The following is a 24,232-nucleotide window of genomic DNA, read 5'->3' as shown; positions in this document are numbered from 1 at the left end:
CCCCATCGGAACTTTATGGTGTCTCGGAGTTTCCACTGTTGTCCCTTCTTTCCTTAGCTGTATTGAGTGTGCATTTTGTATCATTTGCCCTGGTTTGAGGGGAAAAATGGCTGGATACAGAACTGCTAAGCTAGCTCTTCCCCTTTGACCCTTGTGTTTTGGGGGAGAGGTCAGTAGCAACCTAAAGAGATGTTTGAGCCTTGGCACCATCTTATGGAAGGGTCTTATCTCCTAGCTGGGTCCAGTCAGGCTGCAAACATTTGGAGTCTCTCCAATGTGCCAGAGAATTAGCCCAGTGATGGAAAAAGTGGGCACCCTTAACCACCTCTTTTAACATCTCTATTGCATGCATTCCAGGCCATCGCAATCAGCAGATGTCTCATCTCAGAAACTAGAGCATGCATCATTTGCTCCAAGGCACTCATGCAAGAGGCTGTGGGGCCCACGATTTTACTGCTGTTCTATCCTGTCTGGAATAGCATCATGATCATAAGCATTTGCATGGTGGTTTAAAATCAAATCCAATCAACAGCAGCATAGGCCACCTGTCAAATCCTTTGGGGGAATTTCTCTCATTCTTTGTCTTCTCTAGTAGATATTGGCACATAAATAGAATTTATCTTTCTCTTCCTGGCCATCTCCACATCATGTTGTTTGCTCTCTGCTCAGCATTCTTATCTCCCTACCCTCAGAACCTTGGGTTCTGCTCCTGGTCCCTGGGTCCTCTAGCTCTGATAGCTGACCTTTTGATTTGTCTTGCCAGGGTCTTGAAGGCTTTTGTCCTACTCTTGGACATCTCCATGTTGAATGCCATCCACGCCAGCTTCCGCTGCCACTTTACTTGTGGTCTTCCCCATTAGAATGTATGCTCCTTGAGGGCAGAGACTGTTCTATTTTCTCTTATTTGTATTTAGCGCAATGCCTAGGACATGGTAGGCAGGTAAGTGTTTCTCTGTCTCAGTGTCCGTCTCTGTGTCTCTCTCTTCCTCTCTGTCTCTCATCCTCCCTCTTCTCCTGTCTTTTCTCTCTCTCTCTGTCTCCTTTCTTACTTATGTGTATGTATATATTTATGTATCTATATCTATGTAGCCACATATCTATGTATCTATTTGTGTATTATGTAGCCATTCTCTCTCTCTTCCTTCCTTCCTTTCTTCCTTCTTCTTTCCTTCCTTCCTTCCTTTCCATAGCACCATTCCGATGCCTGGGGAAAGCACCCTAAAATATACCTAGGGTCCAAATTCAGTATGTGTGTGTGGGGGGAACATATTGGACCTTAGGACTCTAGATTCTAGAGGAATACAAAGGACACTAAGGAAGATGATGCTGGGGGAAGGTTCAAGTTAGAGTGGATTTAACTTGGGTTATAGTTACTGAAGAGTGTGGAAACATCATCCAATAGCTTCCAAATTTAGCTGATTATTACTAATTAGATGCTGAGCTCAGTTGTTTCTTACCTGCTGTAGGACTTCAAGTGCTATCAGCAATCTCTAAATCTCAGCACCCCGAGGCAAAGCCTTGGCCATCGTGTCTTAGTTACAGTCCTGTTTATACTCATCATGAACCATGCAAGACAAGGTGACCAAGTGTCCTATGAAGGGATATTCCTTTGGTTACATGAGGACATTAAATAGATCAAGACTGTTATTTGTTTCTACAAGCCATCCTTCCATTCATTGTTTACTTCTTTTTGTCTCTTACTTTCTTTTATGGCAAGATTGTTAATGTGGACGTGATTTGGTTCCTCTGGTTATGCTCATTGGTCATTAGACAAATTGTTGTCCAATAATTAATGTTTTAGGTGGGCTGAACATTTTACTCAACCTCTCGTGATTTGGGTAACTCTTTAACAGGCTCGGGTCCATAAAGTTCTTTTTTTTGATAATTATATTTCAGTATAATTGGTTTTCCTATAAAATCTCATGTATTTTATTTTTTGCATTTAAAAAATGTTATTCTGAGAAGGAGTCCAGAGGGTTCATCAGTCTGCCCAAGAGGTCCGGGACACGCAAAAAGATTCAGAACTCCTGATCTAAGACAGGGAGCTGCAGACAAGGCCCTGACCTGCATCGGAAGTGGGAACTTCCTCATCCTGAGGCTTGTTTATAACAATGAAACCACAGATCTGGTCCCCATACCTTTATTCTCCTCAACGGATGCAGAAAACTGAGAATTATTTATACCTATTGGGAAACCTACAACTCCATATTTGATGCCCTTCCAGTTCTTGAGGCTATGGCTTGTGTGCTGATGAAATATTTGCAAAGGACCTGCTTCCTGGCCACTTCCAATTCAGGCCACCCACCCTCCGGCCATCCTTCCCATTCCTCTCTCATTCCGGGTTCTGATGGGTGAGCTTGGACCTTATCTTGATTAGAACCAGGCCTCCCCATCTCTTCCTGGCTACTTGTCTTGCACGGACCCCACCTGCTTCCTGCGTCCACTTTTGTTCTCTCTGTCCACACTAGAATGTAAGCTTCTTGAAGGCAAGTATTCTTTTGGTTGCTTTTGTTTGTACCTTTGGTGCTCAGCATTGTGCCTGGCATATAGTAAGTGCTTAATAAATGCTTTGTGGCTATTTTATCAGAAAGCAGTCTATCCCTGGGTCTTTACCCACATGGCGTAAGCTGTCAGAGACTTCATTGCTGAGGCCTTTAAAAAGCTTAGGGACATTTCTACGCCATGATGAGTCTTAATGCATTTGTACCTTCAATGCCTAGCATGGTACCTTTTCACATAGTAAATGCTTAATAAAGGCCTGCTAATTGATTTTTTGCCCTCTTCTTGACAGTGCTGGTTGTGCATTGATTGATTTCCACTCAATATCCCTTGCCTGTTACCAGAACTTTCTATTGTGAATCTATTGTGACTCAGTTCCTAGCATGTTACAATGCCCCAAACTAGACTTAAGAAATACTTGTTGATTGATTCTTTTTTTGAAGGGGGGAAGGCAGGGCTATTGGGGTTAAGTGACTTGCCCAAGGTCACGCAGCTAATAAGCGTGTCAAGTGTCTGAGGCTGGATTTGAACTTAGGTCCTCCTGACTCCAGGGCCGGTGTTCTACTCATTGCACCACCTAGCTGCCCCTATTCATCCTTGTTGTCACTGATCAAGGAGGCTGCCTCCAAGCCACCACTCCGCGTCACCTTGGACCTACTTTGTCTATTCCTTATGTATGTGCATGTTGTTTCTCTAGATGGAATCTAAGATTCTGGGGATCATTGCTTGTCCTCGTATCCCTAGGACCTAGGCCAGTGCTTGGCATACGGCATGTGGTTAATAAATGCTTTTTGACTCATTGGTAATCTTCTTTTCCCTTGGCCCTTGGATTTGGGATACAACTACTTCTTGGACTGGTGGCCATCTTTCCATTGTTCATTCATTATACTTGGTACATCTCTGCTTAACCCTTCCCTGCTGCTCAGAGGCAGTGCCAAAGTCCTTCCTTCGGGTCTCTGTTGTAGGCAGCATGACCCGTGACAGCCAAGCTCACTAGTAAAGTCACATACTAGACTAATGACTCTAACTCTACCCTTACCTTTGCAAGGGTAATCCAGCCATAACAGATTGGAAAATTGGCAATCATGCAAGTGTCTTAAGGGAAGGAGGACTGTCTGTCTACCATTAGCCTGAAAGTAAAATTCTTATAATTCCAACCTCACTCTCCATCAGTTTGCCCAATACAGGAGTCAGTTGGTTCTGGGCCCTCTTCCCATTCTCCTAAGGTCCTGCTCAGTGAGTCAACTGTGGGAATGTGAAGGACCACCCAAAGAGCCCAACCATCACATGAGGGACTTGACTAATTGGTTCTGTCTGCTACAGCGTCTGGCTACCAGTTGGCAACTGCAAGCTGTTCTTTCAAGCCACTGGGCCAGCCACAAATTCTTGGGGGAAAAAATGCAAAGATTCAACATGAATCAGGCAACTCACTGACCGCAGGGATGTGAGGGAGAGGAGTACCCCACCTCCACCTTCGATGGTTCTAAAAATAGCCAGGTAATTATCTCAGTTGCTCTTTCAAGAAAAAGTGTTTCCCTTCACAAGGAGTTCCAGAAAAGTCTCCTTGTTTGTTGATATGAACTGTCTCCATGCAGGCAGCAGACTTTGGAGTGTTGGAAACCCAATCAATATTTTGGTTTCATCAAGTTACTATGCTACTGTCTCACTCTACAGCCAGTTGGGGTTGGGGGGTGGGAGTTACTCGTTTAAATACCAAACAAAATCCATTTTGTGAAGAGATCAGATCATACTTGTTTCCCTGTCCTTTCACTCTCCCCCCTCCCTCTCATTTAACCTTTAGCATGATCGCCAGGGTACATGGTATTCAGCACATTCTCACTCCGTGGCAGAGAGATGCCACCTATCAGCACTTTCTTAAATGTCACTTTGGAGTTACTTCACCCAGCTTGGTCCTTGAGGACAGGCGATAGAAAAGGGAGCTCTGAGATGAAATCAAGGAGAGGATCCAGGTGGAATCTCAGGAAAGTCTAATCAATTGGACAGCTTGCTTCCTGGGGTTAATCACCCTCCCCAGTGCCTCATTTGCTCTTTTCTTCTTCGTGTTTTAATTTTCAGTCTTGGCAACACATACCAAAATGCCTCAGGGTTATGAAAAGTATGAAAATATGTTTGTTCCAAATAGTTGGCTAGGGCCCATTTTCGGAGGGAGGCCCAGCACAGGTGTGAATATTTGTTTATAATCCAAACACTACAAAGTAAACAGGCCCATTTTGAACATTTTTCTCCAAAGACTTTGAATATTTTCTTTGTGATGGCCAGTGACTTTGTTTAACTTTTGTTAAAAAAATCTGAATGGAAAAGAGAGATCTGGAAGCCTGGGACTGCTTGCACAAGGGGCCAGAGTGAGTGATGGATAATGGTAAGCCAAGGACAGATTCCGGACATTTCATCAGCTCCCCACAGTGGTCAGATGAAGGGCCACAGCTCACCTGTCAAACACTGATGGAAAAACAACTCTACCTCATGTTGCCTTGTAGGTGACACCAGCGACCTCCAGCCCTCTGACCCCTACAGTTTTCCACTGGACATCACCAGCCTTTGAAATGTTTCCAGCTAAACTTCTCCTTGGGCTTTTTTTTTTAGCAGAGTGGAATTTTAACACCTGTGGCTGATGATTAAGGAGAGGGGGAAAATGTTTCTTTCAGTTGAAGCATCAATTGTGAACTTTGGCGAGTTTTTTCTCCTGCATTGTTCAAGTGGTGTTACTCAAGCTAAAGTCTCATCTGTGGTATGATGGAAAGAATTCTGGATCACCAGCTAGGGGATCTGGTTTTGAATTCTGTCTCATTCACTTAATACCTCTGTGACCTTGTCCAAATCACTTCTCTCTGGGCCTCAGTTTCCTCAACTGGAAAATGAAGGAATTGGATATGATGATGTTGAAGGCTTCTTCTAACTCTTAAGTCTGTGATCCTAAAACATATTTTCTGGAGACAATGCAAATGAATGTTTAAACAAAAATGCTCTATTGGTGCCTTAAAAAAAACAAAAACCAGTCATTTCCAGATACAATCTTTCCCTCTTTTATGAACAACAAGGAAAACCAGTTATGAAAAACTAAGACACATTGAAGCTGACTGAGCACATGTAACATCCTGCATTGACAATTCCCCCCCTTCGCTAAGGGAAAGAAAGAGGTACATTTCCACATTAGATGCTCATTCTTTCCCAAGGTCACTGGGATATCTATGAGACAATGAACTTGCGCTCTCTCCATCAGCGTGGGCTTTCTTTGATTTCTCACATTCAGTACATTCCATTGGCATGCCTTTGTTTACCCTTTTATAAGAGGCAGCCAGGAGAGAGAGAGACAGGCAGAGACAGAGACAAACAGAGAGAAAGAGAGAGGCAGAGACAGAGAAAGAGACAGAAATAGAGATGGAGAGAGAGAGAAAAAGAGAGAGAGAGAGAGAGAGAGAGAGAGAGAGAGAGAGAGAGAGAGAAGGACAGAGACAGAGATACAGTCTAAGTCTCTGGGGATGTTTCTGAGTGCCCAAGTAAGCATGATGTCAGGGCTTGGATTCGAATTCAGTTCTTGAATTTTCATCCTAATTATAGTTTCTTAAGTATATTAGCTTCTTCATTCAAATAAAGCATTAGAAGTTTAAAAAAAAAGGTGTGGACAGAAAAAAAAGCCTAATCAGCCCCAAGTCTAGAATGTTTCCAAGGTTAACTTCTTTGTGTTAAAGGCCTATATTTTCCATGAACCCAAAGGCTGCTAAAGAAAAGACTAGAGGAACTGGTCTGGGGGAACTGTTAGTTTTGAGACAATACCCTATAATATCATAACAACTCAACTAATTCAGTCAATTGCAGGAAATAACCAATGAATGCAGTGGCGATGAGGAGGCTGGTGAGAATCCATAAAAGAAGGTTCAGTTCAGTCAAAACAGTGGCTCCTCTATCGTGGGGTCATGGATTTAGAAGGATTTAGAATCCATGCCTCACCTCCCCTGCCTTTATTATAGATGATGAAACAGAAGCCTAGGGAGGAGACGTGCAGAAGGTAGTAAAAGGAATCCAAGCCTTTGAATCCCTGTTCTTTGACTCTAAATCAAGGCTGCCTGCTGCTTTTGACATCGTTTTACCCTCACCTCCTACTTTTGCCTCCTGGACTGTCAGTGGCCATATTGCCGTTGACGTCTGCATCCCTTGTTTTTGAAGAGGACCAATGGCATCATAAGGGATGTCTTGACATGTGTGGAAACTGGACTTAGGCAAGGGAGAGCCGCATAGAGTTGTTAGCCTCACTCTCTCTTCCAGAGTCATGGAAGTCCAGTGTCTGGACAAAAGTCAGGATAATTGGTGATAGCTGGGGATGCGGTAGATGACGTCTTTGATGTCTGACCAAGCTCTAAGCGCTCCACAGTACCTGCGTCAGCTGCCTTTATGACATTGGAACCAATTGTTCTATTCTACCCATCCCACAAGGAGAAGTCTTCATGTGCTTTGGGTAAAGAGCCCCCTAATTCATGACAGGATTGAGGCCTATCAATTACCCTCCACCTGATTCAGCCTGTCTGCCAAGATGGCTTTACTGGGGTGTAGCCACTCCATGAGCTCCAGCTTCTTGGTGCCACAGGTGAGAGCTGGGTGAAGGTGAACACCAAAGGTGGGTGAGCAGCCTGAAAGGGATATGGCAAGCCCTCACACCAGAGGTGCTACTACTCCATGATTATAGCCCATACCTACCCTACAGGGTCCATAATGCCATTCTTAAAGACAAGCTCCTGCAGCCTCTTACAGAGTTTTCAGAAATCTGCCCCTATCTGACCCTGAACATTGCCCTTACCCACCTCTCTTCTTGTCATCCTCTGACTTTTTAATTTTTTAATCAATAGGATAAAAAATTTGGAGGAAGAATACCTGAGTTCACATCAGGACTTCTCATTTACTCTCTGTATGACCTTGCCAGTCCATTTCAAATCTGCGATCTTTAGTTCTTTCACTTTTAAAATAAGAGATTTGGACCAGAAGGCCCAGGCATTCTCCCTGGCTGTCCCCTACTCCTGGAACACGCTCCCTCCTCTGCTCTGACTACTGATCCTCGTGGCTTCCTTTAAGTCCCAACTAAAATCCCACCTTCTCCAGGAAGCCTTCCTCAACCTCTCTTAATTCCAGTGCCTTCCCTCTCTTAATTATTTCCTATTTCTCCTGTTTGTAGCTTGCTTTGCATCTATGTGTCACTCATTGTCTCCCCAATTGGATTGTCAGATCCTTGAAGGCAGGCACTTGTCTTTTGCCTCTTTTGTATACCTGGCATGGCATTTAGCACATGTAGTAGGGGCTTAATAAATGTTTATTGAACTGAATATTTGCTGAATTGTACTGAACTGAATTGAGGTCTTTCCAGTTTAACATTCAGCAATTTCTATTTTGGCATTGTCTATTCCATGCTAAGTGTCAAAGAATTTAACTGGTTCTCATCACACTTGATGCCCTATAAAAGCAGCATAGAACCATGGCTTTAAAGCTAGAAGGGCCCTAAGAGGTCACTTGCCCCGCCCCCCATTTTACAGGTGAGATAACTTAGGCCAGTGACTTGCCAAGTGTCTCACAGGTAGCAAGTGGAATAGCTGGAATAGCTGGGATTTGAACCCAGGTCCTCTGACCCCAAACCGAACACTTTTCCTACTGCTTTTGGTTTTTGTTGTTCAGTCTTGTCTAACTCTTTGTGCCCCCATTTGGGGTTTTCTTGGCAAAGATACTGGACTAGGTTGCCTTTTCCTTATCCAGCTCATTTTACAGGGTTAAGTGACTTGCCCAGGGTCACACAGCTAGTAAGTATCTGAAGGTAGGATTTGAGCTCAAGCCTTCCTGACTCCAGGTCTGGTGCTCTATCCACTGTACCAATTAGCTGCCCTGCTTATGGTTTACTTCCTTTTGAAACAAATAGTGGCCAATAAATTTTCAAGTAGAGATCACGTGGCACAAATGATGGACTTGAATTAAAGAAGGCCTACCTCTGATTCTTGTAAGCTATGTGACATCTGACAAATCCCTTAAGCTTTCCATGCTTCAAGCCACCATTTTGGGTGGTGATCTGTGTTGGTGGAGGGAATTTTTACTCTGGCAGTTGCGTTTCCACTCTGCGAACATGATGGAAATCCCACTATGGGAATTTGCCACAGTGACAAAATCACAGTTCTTTTGTATAAATTTTCAAATGGTCTTATCTTCTTTTGCATTCTATAAGATAGATGTTTACAAAATGAGTCCTATAGGCAGAATATCCAGAACTATGTGGTTGTACTAAGTAAAGTCTAGAAACAGAATGACAAATCAATGAAAATCCATGAAATAGAATAGCTATGACCAATTGTTTTGGAGGGGGGAGGCAAGGCAATCAGGGTTAAGTGACTTACTCAAGGTATGACCAATTTTTAAAAATATTTTTTATTTTGTTAAATATTTCCCAATTACTTGTAAAAAAATTTTAATGTTCATTTTAAAATATTTTGAGTTCCAAATTCTCTCCCTTCCTCCCTCCCTTCCCTCTCCCCGCCCTTGAGAAGGCAGGCCAAATGCTATCAACTACATAAGAGAAGTATGAGCAATATTAAAAACCAACCACACATAAAGTATATAACCATGGCTGACCTGAACTATATCAATACGATACAAGGCTGGTGTATTTTAAGTGTGTTTCCTCCCAAGATGATCTTTTTTCCTCAAACTGTTTTCCTCTGTCCACTTGGCTTATGAGGAAAAGCAGTGAGAAAGCAAACACATGAGATGAGTGGGTGTATTTGCTTTACTGACTAAAAAAAACTAAGCCTTTCAGAAGCAAGGTCCAAGCAGCAGGTTGCTTCAGGCTAAAACTGGAGAGTTCTGTTTAAGTAAAGAGGAGGAGTAAAAGATTGAGGATTCTGGGGTCTAAGCAGGACATTGGAATCAACTCAAGGATTGAACCAGAGAAGGGCCATGCTTAAGCATCTGGCTAGCCCAGGTTGCCCATCCACATTTCTGCAACTCCATTATCTACTCATACCTGACCTGAATATAGTAATAATGTGGTGTCATGGAAATGGATGTTATTAGAAGGTCTGGATTAGCAGTAATGAGGGGGAGGAGAGTTCCTGGTATGGGAACCCAGGTCCTCCAACCTGTGAAAATGTTCAGAGTTAGGAGGTAGAATGTTGTGTGAGGAACAGTGAGGAGGCCAGTGTCCCTGGATAGCAATCTATAGGGAAGGAGAAGATGTAAGAAGACTGGAAAGGTAAGAAGAAATTAGATTATGGAGGACTTTAAAAGTCAAGCCTAAAGATAATATGTTACCTCTAGAATTGATTCAATAAGGTGGTAGTGACATTGTCAGGCTTGTGCATTACGGAGATCACTTTGACAGGTGAAGGGAGTATGGACTTATGGGGAGACATTTGAGGCATGGATAGGCACTAGATAGTCCAGGTGTGAGGTGATGTACGAGAGTGGTTCAGTTTTAGAGAAGAGAAGGGGGCATATATGAGAGATACCGCAAAAGTAGAAAGCACAGGACTTGGCAATTGATTGGATATGGGGGAAGATAGAGAGTGAAGATTTGGGGGTACCCAGGTTATGAGCCTGGGGGACTGAGAAGATGGTGGTACCATCCACAGTAATAGCTTGATTGATTCTGTCTAATGATAGGTCACGACCCATCCATACCCGTGCAACTCGTCCACATCCTTATATAAGTTTATAATGGGGCCCGCCGAGTGTCCTGGACCTGTGTGTCTTAGAGATGTTAAATGATATGTCTTGGATCATTCACCTAGAATTGTCAGAGGCAAGATTTGAACCTACGTCTTTCTTACATCAAACCTAGCAATCTATCCACTGCACCAGAAGGTAGATTCCGGGAAGAATTAACATGAAATGAACTATTGATACATCCAAAATGCTTCTTTCCCTTAATCATCCGCCAACCCGTCCAAGCTGTCTAATCTACCCGAGCTGATAGTCTTGGAAAAATAAACTGAAACTAAAGTTTTTTTTACTCTTAAAAATAAAATGAAAATAGAATTAAAGGAATTTTTACAAATCCTTTCATTTTTCCTGTTTAATGAGACCCACTCAGTCTAAGTCTAGAGGGTTGAAGTAATGAATATGTTGACATAGTTTGGAGGGGGGATGCCTTAATAACTGGAATGATTCTTCAATAGAGTCAAAATGATCAGTTTATATAGGTGATTGTGAAGAGAATTGAAAAATTGGATTATTCCCATCTTTGTCCATCTCATCATGTCATATATGTGCCTAGTACCCAAGCAGCTCCAGTGAGTACAACTACAGTGTTGTTGGGGATGGGGCGGCAGCCTCCACAGAGGTTCTTTGGAAAATTCCAGTGGTTCCTGGAATCTAAACATAGCCCACCAGGTCACACCCGTACATGGACTAGAACAGACAAGATAGTCATACACGGCTTGCCTCTTTAACAAATGAGACGTGGTATTTGGGCTCGGGAACAGCTACATCTGGTTTGATTCTGGGGATGACAGAGAAATATTGCTCCATGAAAATGGATTTTTTTTCCTCTTGACCCTATGAATGTAAGGTATCTGGAAAATTATAAACATTTAGACTTCATTTCTTGTCCCAAAGGGGGGAAAAATCCCTGAGCATCCAAAGTTTACCTAGCTATGACCTTGAATTTTAGACACAGATCTCTCATTGGGTGGGAATAGATATTTTAGTATGTTTGTGGTCTGATCCTAGTAAAGGCATAACTATCTATGAAACAAACTGAATCATAGCTAAAATATAAGGAAGGCACTTTTATAAGTCCAGGGCCTGGTCTGTTCCCCTCCAGCCATGCATCAGTCTTTTTGCCATTGGTGTTTGGAAAATATATAATGACATTTTACTTTAAATATACTGAGTTATATGGTGCTCCCTTTGAACCTGCAGTAAAATTATGATACCATTGTGTATTTTTAAAGATTAAATATTTCTCATATTTCTGCCCTCCACTTGCTTGTTAGCAAACCTAAGGCTTTTAGCATTCCATGCTAGGCAGAGTATGTCGACAAGGAGCTCGGAGGCCTTCCCGCCTGTTTATCCTTCTTTCAACGTGTGCGGCATCTGTGAGACTAATTTTCATTCTCCTCTGGAGGTGCCACCCAGTTAAATCTTTGGCAAATCTATGTCAGGGTATACTAGAGTCTGTCTGGAAACTGTCGTGTTTAAACCTTATTCATCATGCTGATATGACTGGCCAAGATGAGCAGACCCTCAGAGAGGGGCAGAACAGGGCATTGGACAGCACGCACAAAGGCCTTCAGAGTTCCTAGCGGAATAACTTTACGGGGTGCCCTGACTGGGCCCCTGGTGGGGTAAAGGATGGACATCTGGTGTGTGTGTGTGTGTGTGTGTGTGTGTGTGTGTGTATAAAAGAGACAGAGAGACAGAGAGGGAGAGAGGGAGAGAGAGAGAGAGACAAACAGACAGACAGATGGACAGATGGACAGAGACAGAAACAGAGTGGAAGAGATAGCCAGACAGAGCAATAGGAACAGAGATAGAGAGAGACAGCAGCAGGGAGACAAAGACAGAGACATAGACACAGACAGAGAGACAGACAGAGGGAGAAGACAGCAACAGAGACAGAAAAAGTGATCGAGACAGAGATAGGAAGAAACAGAGAGACAGGGACACTTCTTAAGCTCCCTGAATCTCAGTATCATCTGTGAAATGGCATTCACAATGGCAATGACCTCACAGGGTTGTTGTGTGGATCAGATGAGACAACATGTGTAAATCCCTTTAATAAACCTTGAAACATTATTCACATAGTAAGACTAACAGCCGGCATTTGTATGGTTTTGTAAAGCTCTTCATAAATATCTCATTTAATCATTACAACAAACCCTAAAAGGCAGGTGCTATTCTTACCCCCATTTTGTGGTTGAGAAGACTGAGGCAAACTGGGTGATGCGATTTGCCTGGGGTCACAGCCAGCCAGTAAATACCTGTATCCAAATTTGTACTCGGGCCTCCCTGACCCCAGGTCCAGTGGTCTGTTCACTAGAGCTCCCCCAGCTGCCTAGTATTTTATTATTATTGACATCCTTGGTTTTCTTCTTCTTCTTAGTAGCATGAATTAGTGGGAAAGCCCCTGCACTAGGAATCAGGAGATAGGACTCTAATTTGGTTGTTCCCTTACTCTTCCTAGCTTTGGCAAGCCCCTCAGTCTCTTTGAGACTCAGTCTCCCCCTCTGTAAAGTCAGGAAAATAATACTCCCACAATTTGTTGTTGAAGATTAAATGAGATAATCTATGTAAGATGTTTGTGGACCATAAATGAATACATAAACGTGAGCTGCCATGAGGAAGCTTATTGGGGTGAGCCAGGTTTTTTGCCCCATTCTGAGGATACAAAGAAAATGGATCAGAATCCTGGCTCCCTCATTTAGTAGTGAGACCTTGGGCAAGTCATTTAACTTCTAAGTTCCCCAAGCAGCTTTTTAAGACTTCGAGTGACAAATGAATCACCTATGTGCACCAGTGGAGGAAGCTTCCAGTTAGTCAGTCAATAACCATTTATTAAATACCTGCCATGTGCCAGGAAGACTATCTTTGACTTGACTCTAAAATGCTAAAATTAAAGCTGGTCCTTGGAGTAGACGGAATAACTAGAGGAAGTAATATGATGTGAAGGTGCTAGAAATTGCCTGTTTTCCCAAAACATCTCCCCTTCAGACTTATTATCTCAAATCAGTTCCACCATTTATTCTTTGGTTCTTCCTTGACTCCATATTAAGATGTAAATAGCACATAAGTAGCAGCTTATGTTTCTACCAGCTAAAACCTTTGTAGGTAATTAATTATTTTTCCAACAGTGACAGCACATAGTGAGTGCAAGGCCCTGGGGCACTGCAATGCAATATGGGGAGGTGGGGAGTGAGGGGAGCCAGCAACGGTTCCAGGAGGAAGAGGAGGGAAAATGAGGGCGACAAAATCAATCAATTAATCAACACACATTTATTAAGTTCTTACTATGTGCTGGGCGCTGTACTGAACTCTAGGAATAAAAGGTCAGACAATCAGTCGGCCAATAAGTGTGTGTTATCAATCAATCTATCATGCGCCAGGCACTATGCTAAGTGCTAGAGATATAAAGAAAGGCACTCATACTCCGATGGGGGCGACACCATGTCAATAATTAGGTGATTCATAGAGTATGCAGAGGGTGACCTTAGTGGGGAAAAGTGTGTGCTGCGTGCCAGGTGACAGGGAGAGAGAAGCAAAACAATCTTCCTTCCATCAGGCCACATCCTACCGAATAATAATTGACATTTGGATGGTATTTTAACGTTTGCAAAGGATTTTTTTTACGTTATCTCTTTTGATCTTACAAGAACTGTTTAAGGCAGCACTGTAGCTATTCTCATTCTGCACATGAAGAAACCGAGGTTTGTTTGTGGCCCCAATCCTTGGTTTTTCTGATTCCAGGTACCACACAATTGTTGGTCCTTGCAACAACCACAAACGGGATTTTGCTGAGTGTTATCCTTGGGGAAAATGGTGGAGTTCTCTCCCATGCCTATTTCTCTTTCTTCTCTTTTTCCTAAACCCACGGGGCACCGCCCTTCTCCCGCTTCCATAGCAGCCCTTAGGACCCTCTACCCGCCTAGCATCTTGCATCTGGCCACCAGCTGCTCAGTCTTTGCCAATAGCTTTGAAAAGAACAGGTTGTCAGTATTTACTTTCTTTGAGGAGCTTGGAGAGGATGTGATGGAGAAGGCACATGGGCTTCAGTTTGTATACGCCATTCACGCAGGTCAGGGAATGGCCATTGATCCATTTATCGTCACTGAGCTGGAAGGTATGAGTTCTACTTGCCTCCCCTTCAGTGTTATCGTATCATCCGTGCTTCCTTGGGCTGGAACATCATCTCCCTGATCCCGTCCGCCATTTGAAAAGAAATGTAACATATGGTGTTTGTCTGACGCCCAAGGATTGCCATGTGTTTTTCTTGATTTGTGACTCAATTCAAACACAAGGCAAAACTTTGATATTTCAGAAGAGTTGGAGCTTGGGGAAAGTATGCTGCCTTCCTGTAAAAAAAAAAAAAACAACTGGATGTTTATAGGCAAATTTAAGCAAATGATCTTAAAACTTTCATTAAATGCATACTATGTATCAGGCACTGTGCTAGGCACTGGGGATACAAGGTAGTTTGAGAAGGACATTGGCCAATGAAGGAGGCTCAGGCTCTGTTTAATTGGAGGTAACAACTAGCCAAAATGGGACTTAGTGGCCCAAGAAGCTTCCATTAAGACTATTTGGACACATACATAGATGCAAAACACTTATTAATACTTATACAGTGATTTTTCTCTGACAGGGTCCTGCAAGGCTTAGGAAATCATTCAAACTGATCACTGATTATCCCTCCCAGGTATGGAGATGAAGAGAAGGAGATGGCAACTATAGACAAATCTTAGTCAATGACATAAAAAAACATACAGGGGACACCTGTAACATACTCTCTTACCTCCAAACCTTTGCACAAGCCATACCTCATGCCTAGAGTGCAGCCCCTCTTCACTTTTACCTCTTAAAATCTCTAGCTTCATTTGAGGTTCAGCTTGAACTTCTACAAACTTCTGCAAAGTTTCTTCTGCCAGGACTCCTTCTTCTTCCATTTCTCCCCATCAGTCTATGTCACTGGGATAAGTGAATGGAAGTCAACAATGGACAGAAGTGGGCACTGGCCGACTAGCCTCCAGCCAGTTGGTCCAATTCTCATTTCCCCAGAGGATGTTCTATCTCAAGTTTCTTTGTCTTTGCACACAGGCTGTGCCCCACCCCCTGACCTTGCAGCAACAATATGGCTAGCAGCTACCGTGGCTGTGTAAAACCAACAACCAGCACACGGAGGGCTGCTAACACAGGTTCTTTGATCTGCTTTTCTAAGGAAAGCAACTTTAAGGGGTTAACAATCTCAGTTTAATCAAACATACATTTATCAATCACTTAGCTCAGGGGGAAAAGATCAGCCCCCTGAACTTCAGAGCAAATACAAACAGAAATTACAAACATCAACAGACAGACATTGATCAAATCACAATACACAGTTACTGGAGAAACACCAATATCTATCAGGGTTATCAAAGCCGGGGAGGGGGGAGCAGTTACAACAGCTTGCTCAGAGTCTCAACACTCCCTCCATGAGTGAGCCCCAAAAGTCAAACACCAAGCTCCCCTCAATTATATCCTGTTCAGAGCCCTGAGGTCTCTGACCTCACCCAGGCTGGGTGTGTGGAAGTTCCCTATTCCCAGTATCACATCATATCAAGTCAATGAATCCTGATTGGCTCAGTGCTGAGAAATATTGCAAAACAAAGACAGCAAAAGGTTTCCCACCAATTCAAACAAAGGGGAGACTTCATAGTCTTAGCATCCCCAAAGGGAAGAACAGGGAAAAGTCTGATTGCCTTAAAAGATCCACATCCCTGGAATGCTCTCCTTCCTCATTGCTGCCTCTTGGGACCCCCATCGCCCTTCAAGGCTCAATTTAAATGCTGGCTAATTCTAGGGATTGAGGGACAGCCTGAACAGAGCCACAGAGATAGGGACAGAACGTCTTCTATGGAGAACCACAAATAAGATGGTCTGATTGGAGACTGGCCTCCTAGAGGCCAGCCCTCTCCATTGTTACCTTCACCTCCTCTATCTGAGCGATACAGAGTGGACTAAATGGAAGCTGAGGTTTGACCATGTTATGCTCTTATTCAGTAAATATGTGTGGCTCCCAATTACCTCTAGGATCAAATGTAAGCCCCATTTTGGGGCGTTCACCACCAGGCTCCTTTCTACCTTTCTCATCTTCTTATGTATTCCTGCCCTCAATGGATTTTACAGACCAGACATACTGACCTACTTGTCATGCAGGCTCTCCCTCCTTCCATCCATTTCTTTCTTTCCTTGGCTCCCCTCAAGACTTAGTTCAAATGCCACCTTCTGCAAGAAGCCTTTCTTAGTCACCCAGCTGCTAGTGCCTTCTCCACTAAGATTATTTAAGTAATGTAGGGGCTTTGCATATAGCATGAAATCTACAGGTTGTCTCCCCCATGAGCCTATAAACTCCTTGAGGATAGGGACTATTCTTTATTATCTTTTGTATCCTTAATGCTTAACACAATATGTGGTATATAGTAGGTGTTTAATAACTGCCCGTTGATTAATTGATTGCCTTAGAGACATTATTTTCCTGAGAATTTCATGCTTTTTTAATTTAGTTTAAAAACAGAAAAAATTATTCTTGGGTCTAATAGTCTTAGGGGGCACTGGCCTGAACAGGTGCACTTCCTGGCGCTTCTTCTGCTATGCCTTGGAGAGGGGTGAGAGTCCTCACAGAACCATTCCCACCTCCTGCTATGGTGGGTGGGGGTCCTAAATAGAAAACTCAGCTCCCTCTGCTGCTCTAGGCCCCCAGCTAGGAGGCCTCACCAGAGCAGGAGAAATTGGTCATTGGGCCCAACTCTCTAATTTGGGATGGTTTCCGCTGCCTTGAAGAGTTCTGGTTGAGTGAGTCTGTAGTGGGTGAAGGGGCTTCTTTCACAATCAACATGGAGCAGGAAATGAGCTCCAGAAAGTAATAAGGAAAAATCTATTAATGCGATAATCATGAACAGTGGCCCTGGAACCTTGCGTCTGGCACGTATTTATCTAAAGCTCGCCCAGCACCAGAGTAGGGAGCCGACTGCTCAGAGGGAATAAATCTAGCCGCATAATTAGGTGCCTTGGCTGAAATACCACCCAAGCAGCCCCTGCCAGGGAGCCCATGAAAGAGCAGCCCTGTTGGGTTTTTAGTTAGCCAGGGCCTGAGATGTTTGCTCAGAGAGCTTAGGTTTAAAACCTAGGCCTCTGCTTTACTCACCCAAGGAAGGCTTTCCTCAGCATTTCTTTAATCTGGAAATGGAACCAGATAGAAGGTTCACGGGAGGCAAAGCTTGGGCCCTTTTTGGTTACAAAGTCCACAACCAACACCTTCTTATCAATTTATAATAAAAACATTACAGCCTCAATAAAGCAGCTAGTGTCAAACGGATGCAGGTTGATACCTATTTGCTGCCCCAGAATATTGTTTCTTTTTTTTTTGTCTTCCTCCCCTCCATGTTTCTTCCCCCTCTGTTTTTCTGGGGATTCTCTAATACTAATTCTTTGGGTTAAAAAGTAAAAGGTTATTTTTAAAGGAACTTTATTGATAACTTCTGGTTTTCAGTCAGTCACACGCCCCTCCACTCCTCTTCATCACATCCCACCTTCCCTTCTTTCAAACAGGCAAAAGCATCAAATACAATGAACTTCTCTGATACCATATCACATTCTGGCCTAGTACCCCACCACCTTTCTGCTGAAAGAAAATGACCAAAAAAGTTTGTATTCATCGTAACAAGTGAAATGCACACCAGCAGGCAGCAGCAGCAGCACTGGACTTTTATGGCTCTTTAAAGTGTGCAAAGAGCTTTACATAGATCATTGCTTTTGATCTCACAAACAACCTTAGGAGGTAGGTGGTGTTAGTATTCCCGTTAAAGAGGTGAAGTGGTTTGTCCAGGGTCACACAGTTAGTGAACTCGAGTTCTCTTGATTCCAGGTCCAGGATTCTCTTCACTGAGCCACATTGCTGCTCCTAAGAATGATGTCTGAGCAGCTTGCTTGAGAGAAGGGACTACTGTTCCCTTCTGTTTGTAGCCCCAGTGCTAAGCAGAGTAAGAACCTAATACATGCTTTAACTATTTATCTATCTACCTACATTTCTCTTCCCCTCATCTCTCTTTCCCCTTCCTTCCTTCCTTCTTCTTCCTTCCTTCCTTCCTTCCTTCCTTCCTTCCTTCCTTCCTTCCTTCCTCCCTCTATTTTCCTTCCTTCCTTTCTTTTTCTTTCTTTCTTTCTCTCTCTCTCTCTTTCTTTCTTTTTTCCTTTCTTTCTTTCTTACTGTCTTTCTTCCTCCCTCTATTTCCCTTCCTTCTTTCCTTCTTTCCTTCCTTTCTCTATTTCCTTTCCTCCTTCCTTCCTTCCTCTCTCTTTCTTTTCCCTTCTTTCCTTTTCTTTCTTTTTCCCTATCTTTCCTTTCTTTCTTACTGTCTTTCTTCCTCCATTTTCCTTCCTTCCTTCCTTCCTTCCTTCCTCCCTTCCTTCCTCCCTCCCTCCCTTCCCTTCTTTCTTCTTTTCCCTCCTTCTCTCTGTCTTTCTTTCTTTTTCCCTCCCTGTCTCTCCCTCAATTTCATTATTTGAACATTTGCCCCAAATCTAGATTCCCCAAACTGTATTAGGGTCACAATTTGAGAAGAAGGCACACGGGCTTCAGAAAGCGGGCCCTGCCCATATTTGAACTCTGAATCACTTTAACTATGCAAAGAATGCCAAAACTTCAGCCTCTAAAGTGTAAGCTCAATCCTAGGGACAAGAAGGGACAAGACAGCTGGAGTGTTCAAGCTTCCTCCCTATGGGTGTGGGAAGGGGTGGAGCTAAATGGGGAACTCTGGGCAACCTGACCAACTGGTGAAATAGGAAGTTTCCTGAGGATACTTTTGCATGCTTCTGGAGAGACCTTCTTGCCCTTTAAATGGTAAGTACCTTGAGGGCAGGGACTGTATCTTATATATATATGTTTGAATATTCCACAGAGCTTGGCACATAATAGCTACTCCATCAAATCAAATGAGATAATACTTGTAAATATTTTATTCCTCTACCTTCATCTGAGCTCTAAAATTTCACATTGGAGATATCTACAGTAAGCTAAGAAATCTCACTTTTAGGCTTTCTCTCATTGGCTCAATCTCTTTTAAAATTTCAATACTTCTGGCTGGAGCATCATATTTTTTAAAGTAACTTTTCCAAAGACATAGTTACTTCAGAAGGTATAATCACAAATATACAAACAAACCCTCCCCACCACACAATGTGTAGGAGGCACAGTCCCCCTCCCCCTGCACCACCTCATTTTGGGGGGAGGGGAAGGAGAAGAGGATCACAGCTTAGCTAGATTCCCTTAGAGCACAGTCCCAGTTCCAAATCCCAAACTGGAGCACTGTACTAATCTCCTAGTAGTCGCTGATGATATTGTGGCTTCGTTCCCCATTCCTATAACTTTCTGGACCGCAGCGCCCTTCCTTGGACACTATTACCCTTTGTGTGCTGCCTCCTCCATTAGAATATAAGCTCTTTGAGGGCAGGTACTGTCTTTGCTTTTGTATTTGTCCTCCTAGAGTTTAGGACTTAGTGTTTAATAAAATACTTTTCATTCATCATTCATTTGTTCTTTAATTTGTTAGTTCATTCGTTCGTGTGTTCATCATTCACATATGAATCGGTTTTCTGGATTTCTTCCAGGAAAGCTAGTAGGGAATTGGAGGATGAGTGTCTAACTGTGTCACTTTCCCTTAATCTAAAATCTCTATGGCTCCCTATTGCCTCTAGGACCAAATGCTAAGACCTCTGTCTGGCCCAACACAATATGGCTGCAGCTCGAGGATTAGATGTGATTGTGTATATAAAGTGCTTTGCAAACTTTTCATCACTGTATACATATCAGCTATTAGTATAACATTTCTAACCTTATTGTTATGACTTCCCTTCATGGACTCCAGGGTCTGTCCCCACTGAGCTACTAGCTGTTCTTTCAACTTACTAGTCAATCTCCTGCCTACAAGCATTTGATATGCCATTCTCCAAAGTGCAAAACTGTAGAATTTCAGACTTGGAAAGCACCTCAGTAACTATGGAGTTGAAACCAAACTTAACCAAAAATCCTCCCTACAACATACCCGATGAGTGGTCATCCATCCTTTACTTGAAGAGCTTCAGGGAAGGAGACCCCCATGACTCCCTGTGGTGGTTCATTCCACTTTTGGATCACATTGTTGGGGACATTTCTCCTTATATCAAGCTGAAATGTGCCTCCGTGCATCATCCTCCCACTCCTCTTTACTTAAATAGAATATATCTAATATCTCTATTCCTTGACAATCCTGGAATGAATTATCTTCTCAACTCCTTAATCCTCAGAATCCCAGATCTTCCTTTAAGACTTGGCTAGGGTGCCATCTCTTTCATGAAGCCTTCCCTGATCTGCTAAATTGTATTTATTTTGTTTTGTATAAATGTTGTCAGTGAGGCAACCAAAATTTATTAAGTATTTACTATGTGTGAAGCATTATGCTAAGCACTGAGGACACAAGGAGAGGCAAATATATGGTGCCCATAGTGGGAAGTCAGTGTCTTGAGGGCGTGGGCGATATGATAGTTTGTGTATTTGTACCTATGGGTCCTAGTGCCTTTCCCTGCATGCTTACTATATGTCTGATTTGATAGGAGGGAGGTGGGAGGTGCAGTTTTGAAGCATGAGACACTGCCTGGGGAGGGCAGGTATCAAAGATGGGGAGAGAGAGTCCCCTGGGTAGTCATGGGGCAACACAGGGGAAAGAAAGATCTGTGAAGAAAAAGAACAACATCGAGTTTAGGGTCAGAAGACCTGAATTTGAATTTTGGCTTTGCCTCTTACGACCTGCGTGGTCTTGAGCAAGTTAACCTCCCCAGGCAGGGCCTCAGTTTATCATCTATAAAATGGAAACATTGGATTAGATGACCTCTACAATCTCTTTCCATTCTGAAGTCATGGCTGCAGAATCACAGAATCCACTTTGAGTGGGACAGCAGAGGGCATCTAGTCCAATCTACATCTATATAAGAATGCACTGTCATCTACCTGACGATGTGGTCTTCCAGCCTCTGATTAAAGAACTCCAGGGACGGTGAGCTCACTGCCTTCCCAAGCAGCTCATTCCACTTTTGAAAGGCCATAGTTGTTACATTGAGCTGGAATGTGCTGCTCAGTAACTTCCTTAGTTTTTCCCTTTGGAAGGAAGCAAAATAATCCTAATCCTCCTTCCAAGTTACCACTTTCCAAGTACTTGAAGACAGCTACCATGAAGACAGGGGCTTCTAGATGAATGAGCCCAGGAGTCCGTAAAGGGGAGATGTAAGGGGACTCCTTTCTTTTACAAATGAGGAAACTGAGGCATGAAATGATGAAGCCAGAGTTGGTAGCAAAGTGTCTCGTGATTCCTAGTTCGTTAGCTTTTCACCTGTACCTAAGGTGAGTGGGATGGGGCAGGTAAGAAGTAGATGGACGCTGACAGGAGTCTAGAGTTGCTGTGCTTTGGCGTCCTACTCAAACCACTAGCTGAAACCTATGTTGAGACAATATGATACAGTAGAAAGTGTTGGAGTTAAATAACCTGGGTTCTAATCCCTCTGTTCAATGCTTAGCACAGTGTCTGGCACATGGTAGGCACTTAAATATTGATTGATTGATTGATTGGTGGTTATATTGCTGCTAGTACCTGGGTGATCATGGGCAAATCACTTGGTACAATAGGATTACTTAGAGCTAGAAGGGACATGTGAATTCATCGAGTCCAATCCCTCCCTTTTACATATGAGGAAACTGAGTCTCAGAGAGATTAAGGGACTTGTCTAGAATTACACAACTAGTAAATGTCTGAACCAAGATGCAAACCAAGGTCTTTAACCTTTCTGGGCCTCAGTTTCCTCGGCGGCCAGAAGAAGGAGTTGCACCACATGGTTGCTGAGGTCTTTTCCATTTCTGAGACACTAGGGTGATTGTTAACTTTTTAAAGAGCTTGTGCATCCCAGTATTGCGCTCATGGAGATATGCCCCATAAAGGCAAAGGAGAAGGCAGAAGATAGCACTCGCCAACAGAAAAACAAGGATGATGTGCCTTCTCCATTTCACCTTGCTTTCTCATTAAGATATCTTTTCAAAGACAATCCAAGGTAAATTATTGCCATGTTAAACTGACCCAAAGGTTGTACATAAGTATTTCTCAGTCAGAGGCTGCGGTTAAGTTCACCTTCCCTAATTCCTGATATTTCTTACTAAATGTTGATTGAGCGTGAAATTCCATGAGGGTATACAAGAACTTGTTTACAGTTTTACGCAGTTCCCTTCTCCTACAGTCATTCCATTTCTGCCATGCTTATTGGACAAGCAACAAGAGGCATTCATTTTGATTTTGCTCATTAATGTTTTCTTCAATCAAAATAAATCATCCTAAATGCATACCAGACTGAATGTGTGCGAACAGAATGGGCCAAATCAAAAGTCAAACATGTGCATTAATCTGCTTAACCTAATTCATCATAGCCAACATTACTGACAACGTTCAGACAGTGTAACTCTTATTACACCTGCCTTAGAAAAAAAAATCCAGCCAGTAAGCCTCAATTAAATTAACATTTTTAGTGTATATAATTTGTAGGGCAAAATGAGCTATAATTAGCATTCACTGCAGACCATATGGAAAACATTACCAGAGTTTGCGAAGTCTTGGGTTTTAACAGTGATCCATGGTGTGGAATATTTTACCCAAACAGGTTGTAAATTCTGGGACAAGCAAGATGAATTTCAGTCATTTCTGTATTAATTCAGAATGAAGAATTCATTGTCTTTTCAAATTATAACAAATTGGAGAGCAATTTCCCCCTAAGCAAATCAAGGAAATTGAAAAATTACTTTTCTGTGAGCTGTGTTCTGCTTCTCTTTCTCTTTTTTTAAAAGCTTGCTTTTATGGTTCTGGATGTGTGTCCTAATAGACATCTGCATTGCCACAACAATTTTCTTCCTCTTCTTTAAAGTGGAAGGTGAACCATGAAAAATACTAATGTTCAATGTAATCTTATTCTTGGGGAGTCTGGAGCCTGTGATGAGAGCTCACATTTAAGAAGCTCAATCAATATTTGGAAGATTAGCTCCTGAAACCAGGCGCAGCGCCACTGCCATTATCTCTTCTTCAGAAAGCATGAGTGGCCCGTCAAGACTCCCATGTGCCTGGAGATGCTTCAGTGCTCCATGCAGCCTTTGATCGGGGCTTCCTCAAGCAATATTGATTATTAGATCATCCTGCAGTCTAAGATGAAGTCCTGAAGAGTCACGTGGGATGGGGAAGAAGCTGTAAGGAGAAGATATCAGTTGGAAAAGGAAAGAAGAAGAAAAAATTGGAAATTGAAGAGGAGAAATGTGGTTTGTGGAATCATGAACTCTCCAATTTGAAAGGGATCTCAGGAAACTTCCCTCTTCCCTTACAAATAATATTCCTAACACTTTGGATCGTCTAGCATTCCCTGAAGAATTTCAGTGATAAGAGACTCACTACCTCATTCCACTTTTGGCTAGCTCTAATTCAAAGAGTGTATTTAAGCGACTCACGAGGGTTAAATGGATCATAAGATCATAGATCTGGAAGTGAAGGGACCTTTGGGCCACCCTCTTCATTCTACCCCTAATTCTGAAGAAGCTAGGAGGCTCAGTGGCTACAGCAATGGACCTGAAGTCAGGAAATTCTATGTTCAAATCCAGCTTGAGATACTTACTGGCTCTGTGACCTTGGATAAATCATATAACCTCTGTCTGCCTCAGTTTCCTTATATGTAAAATAAGAGTAGGAATAGCATCTATCTCCCAGGGTTAACGTGAGATAATAATTGTAATATTGTATTGCATTGTAATATTCATAACATTGACAAATTGTCAAATATTATAATATTTGTAACAAAGTGCTTTGCAAATCTTAAAGAGCTATATACATGCTGGCTGTTTTTATTATTGGTAAAGATGAGTCAACTGAGGCCCAGAGAGGTTGTGACTTGTCCATGGTAACATGGGTGGAATTGGCAGAATTAGGATTGGAACCCA

The sequence above is a fragment of the Trichosurus vulpecula genome, chromosome 9 (genome assembly GCF_011100635.1).
Source record: "Trichosurus vulpecula isolate mTriVul1 chromosome 9, mTriVul1.pri, whole genome shotgun sequence".
Classification (NCBI taxonomy): Eukaryota; Metazoa; Chordata; class Mammalia; order Diprotodontia; family Phalangeridae; genus Trichosurus; species Trichosurus vulpecula.
The sequence above is the reverse complement of the archived record's forward strand: the minus strand, read 5'-3'. Positions refer to the sequence as shown.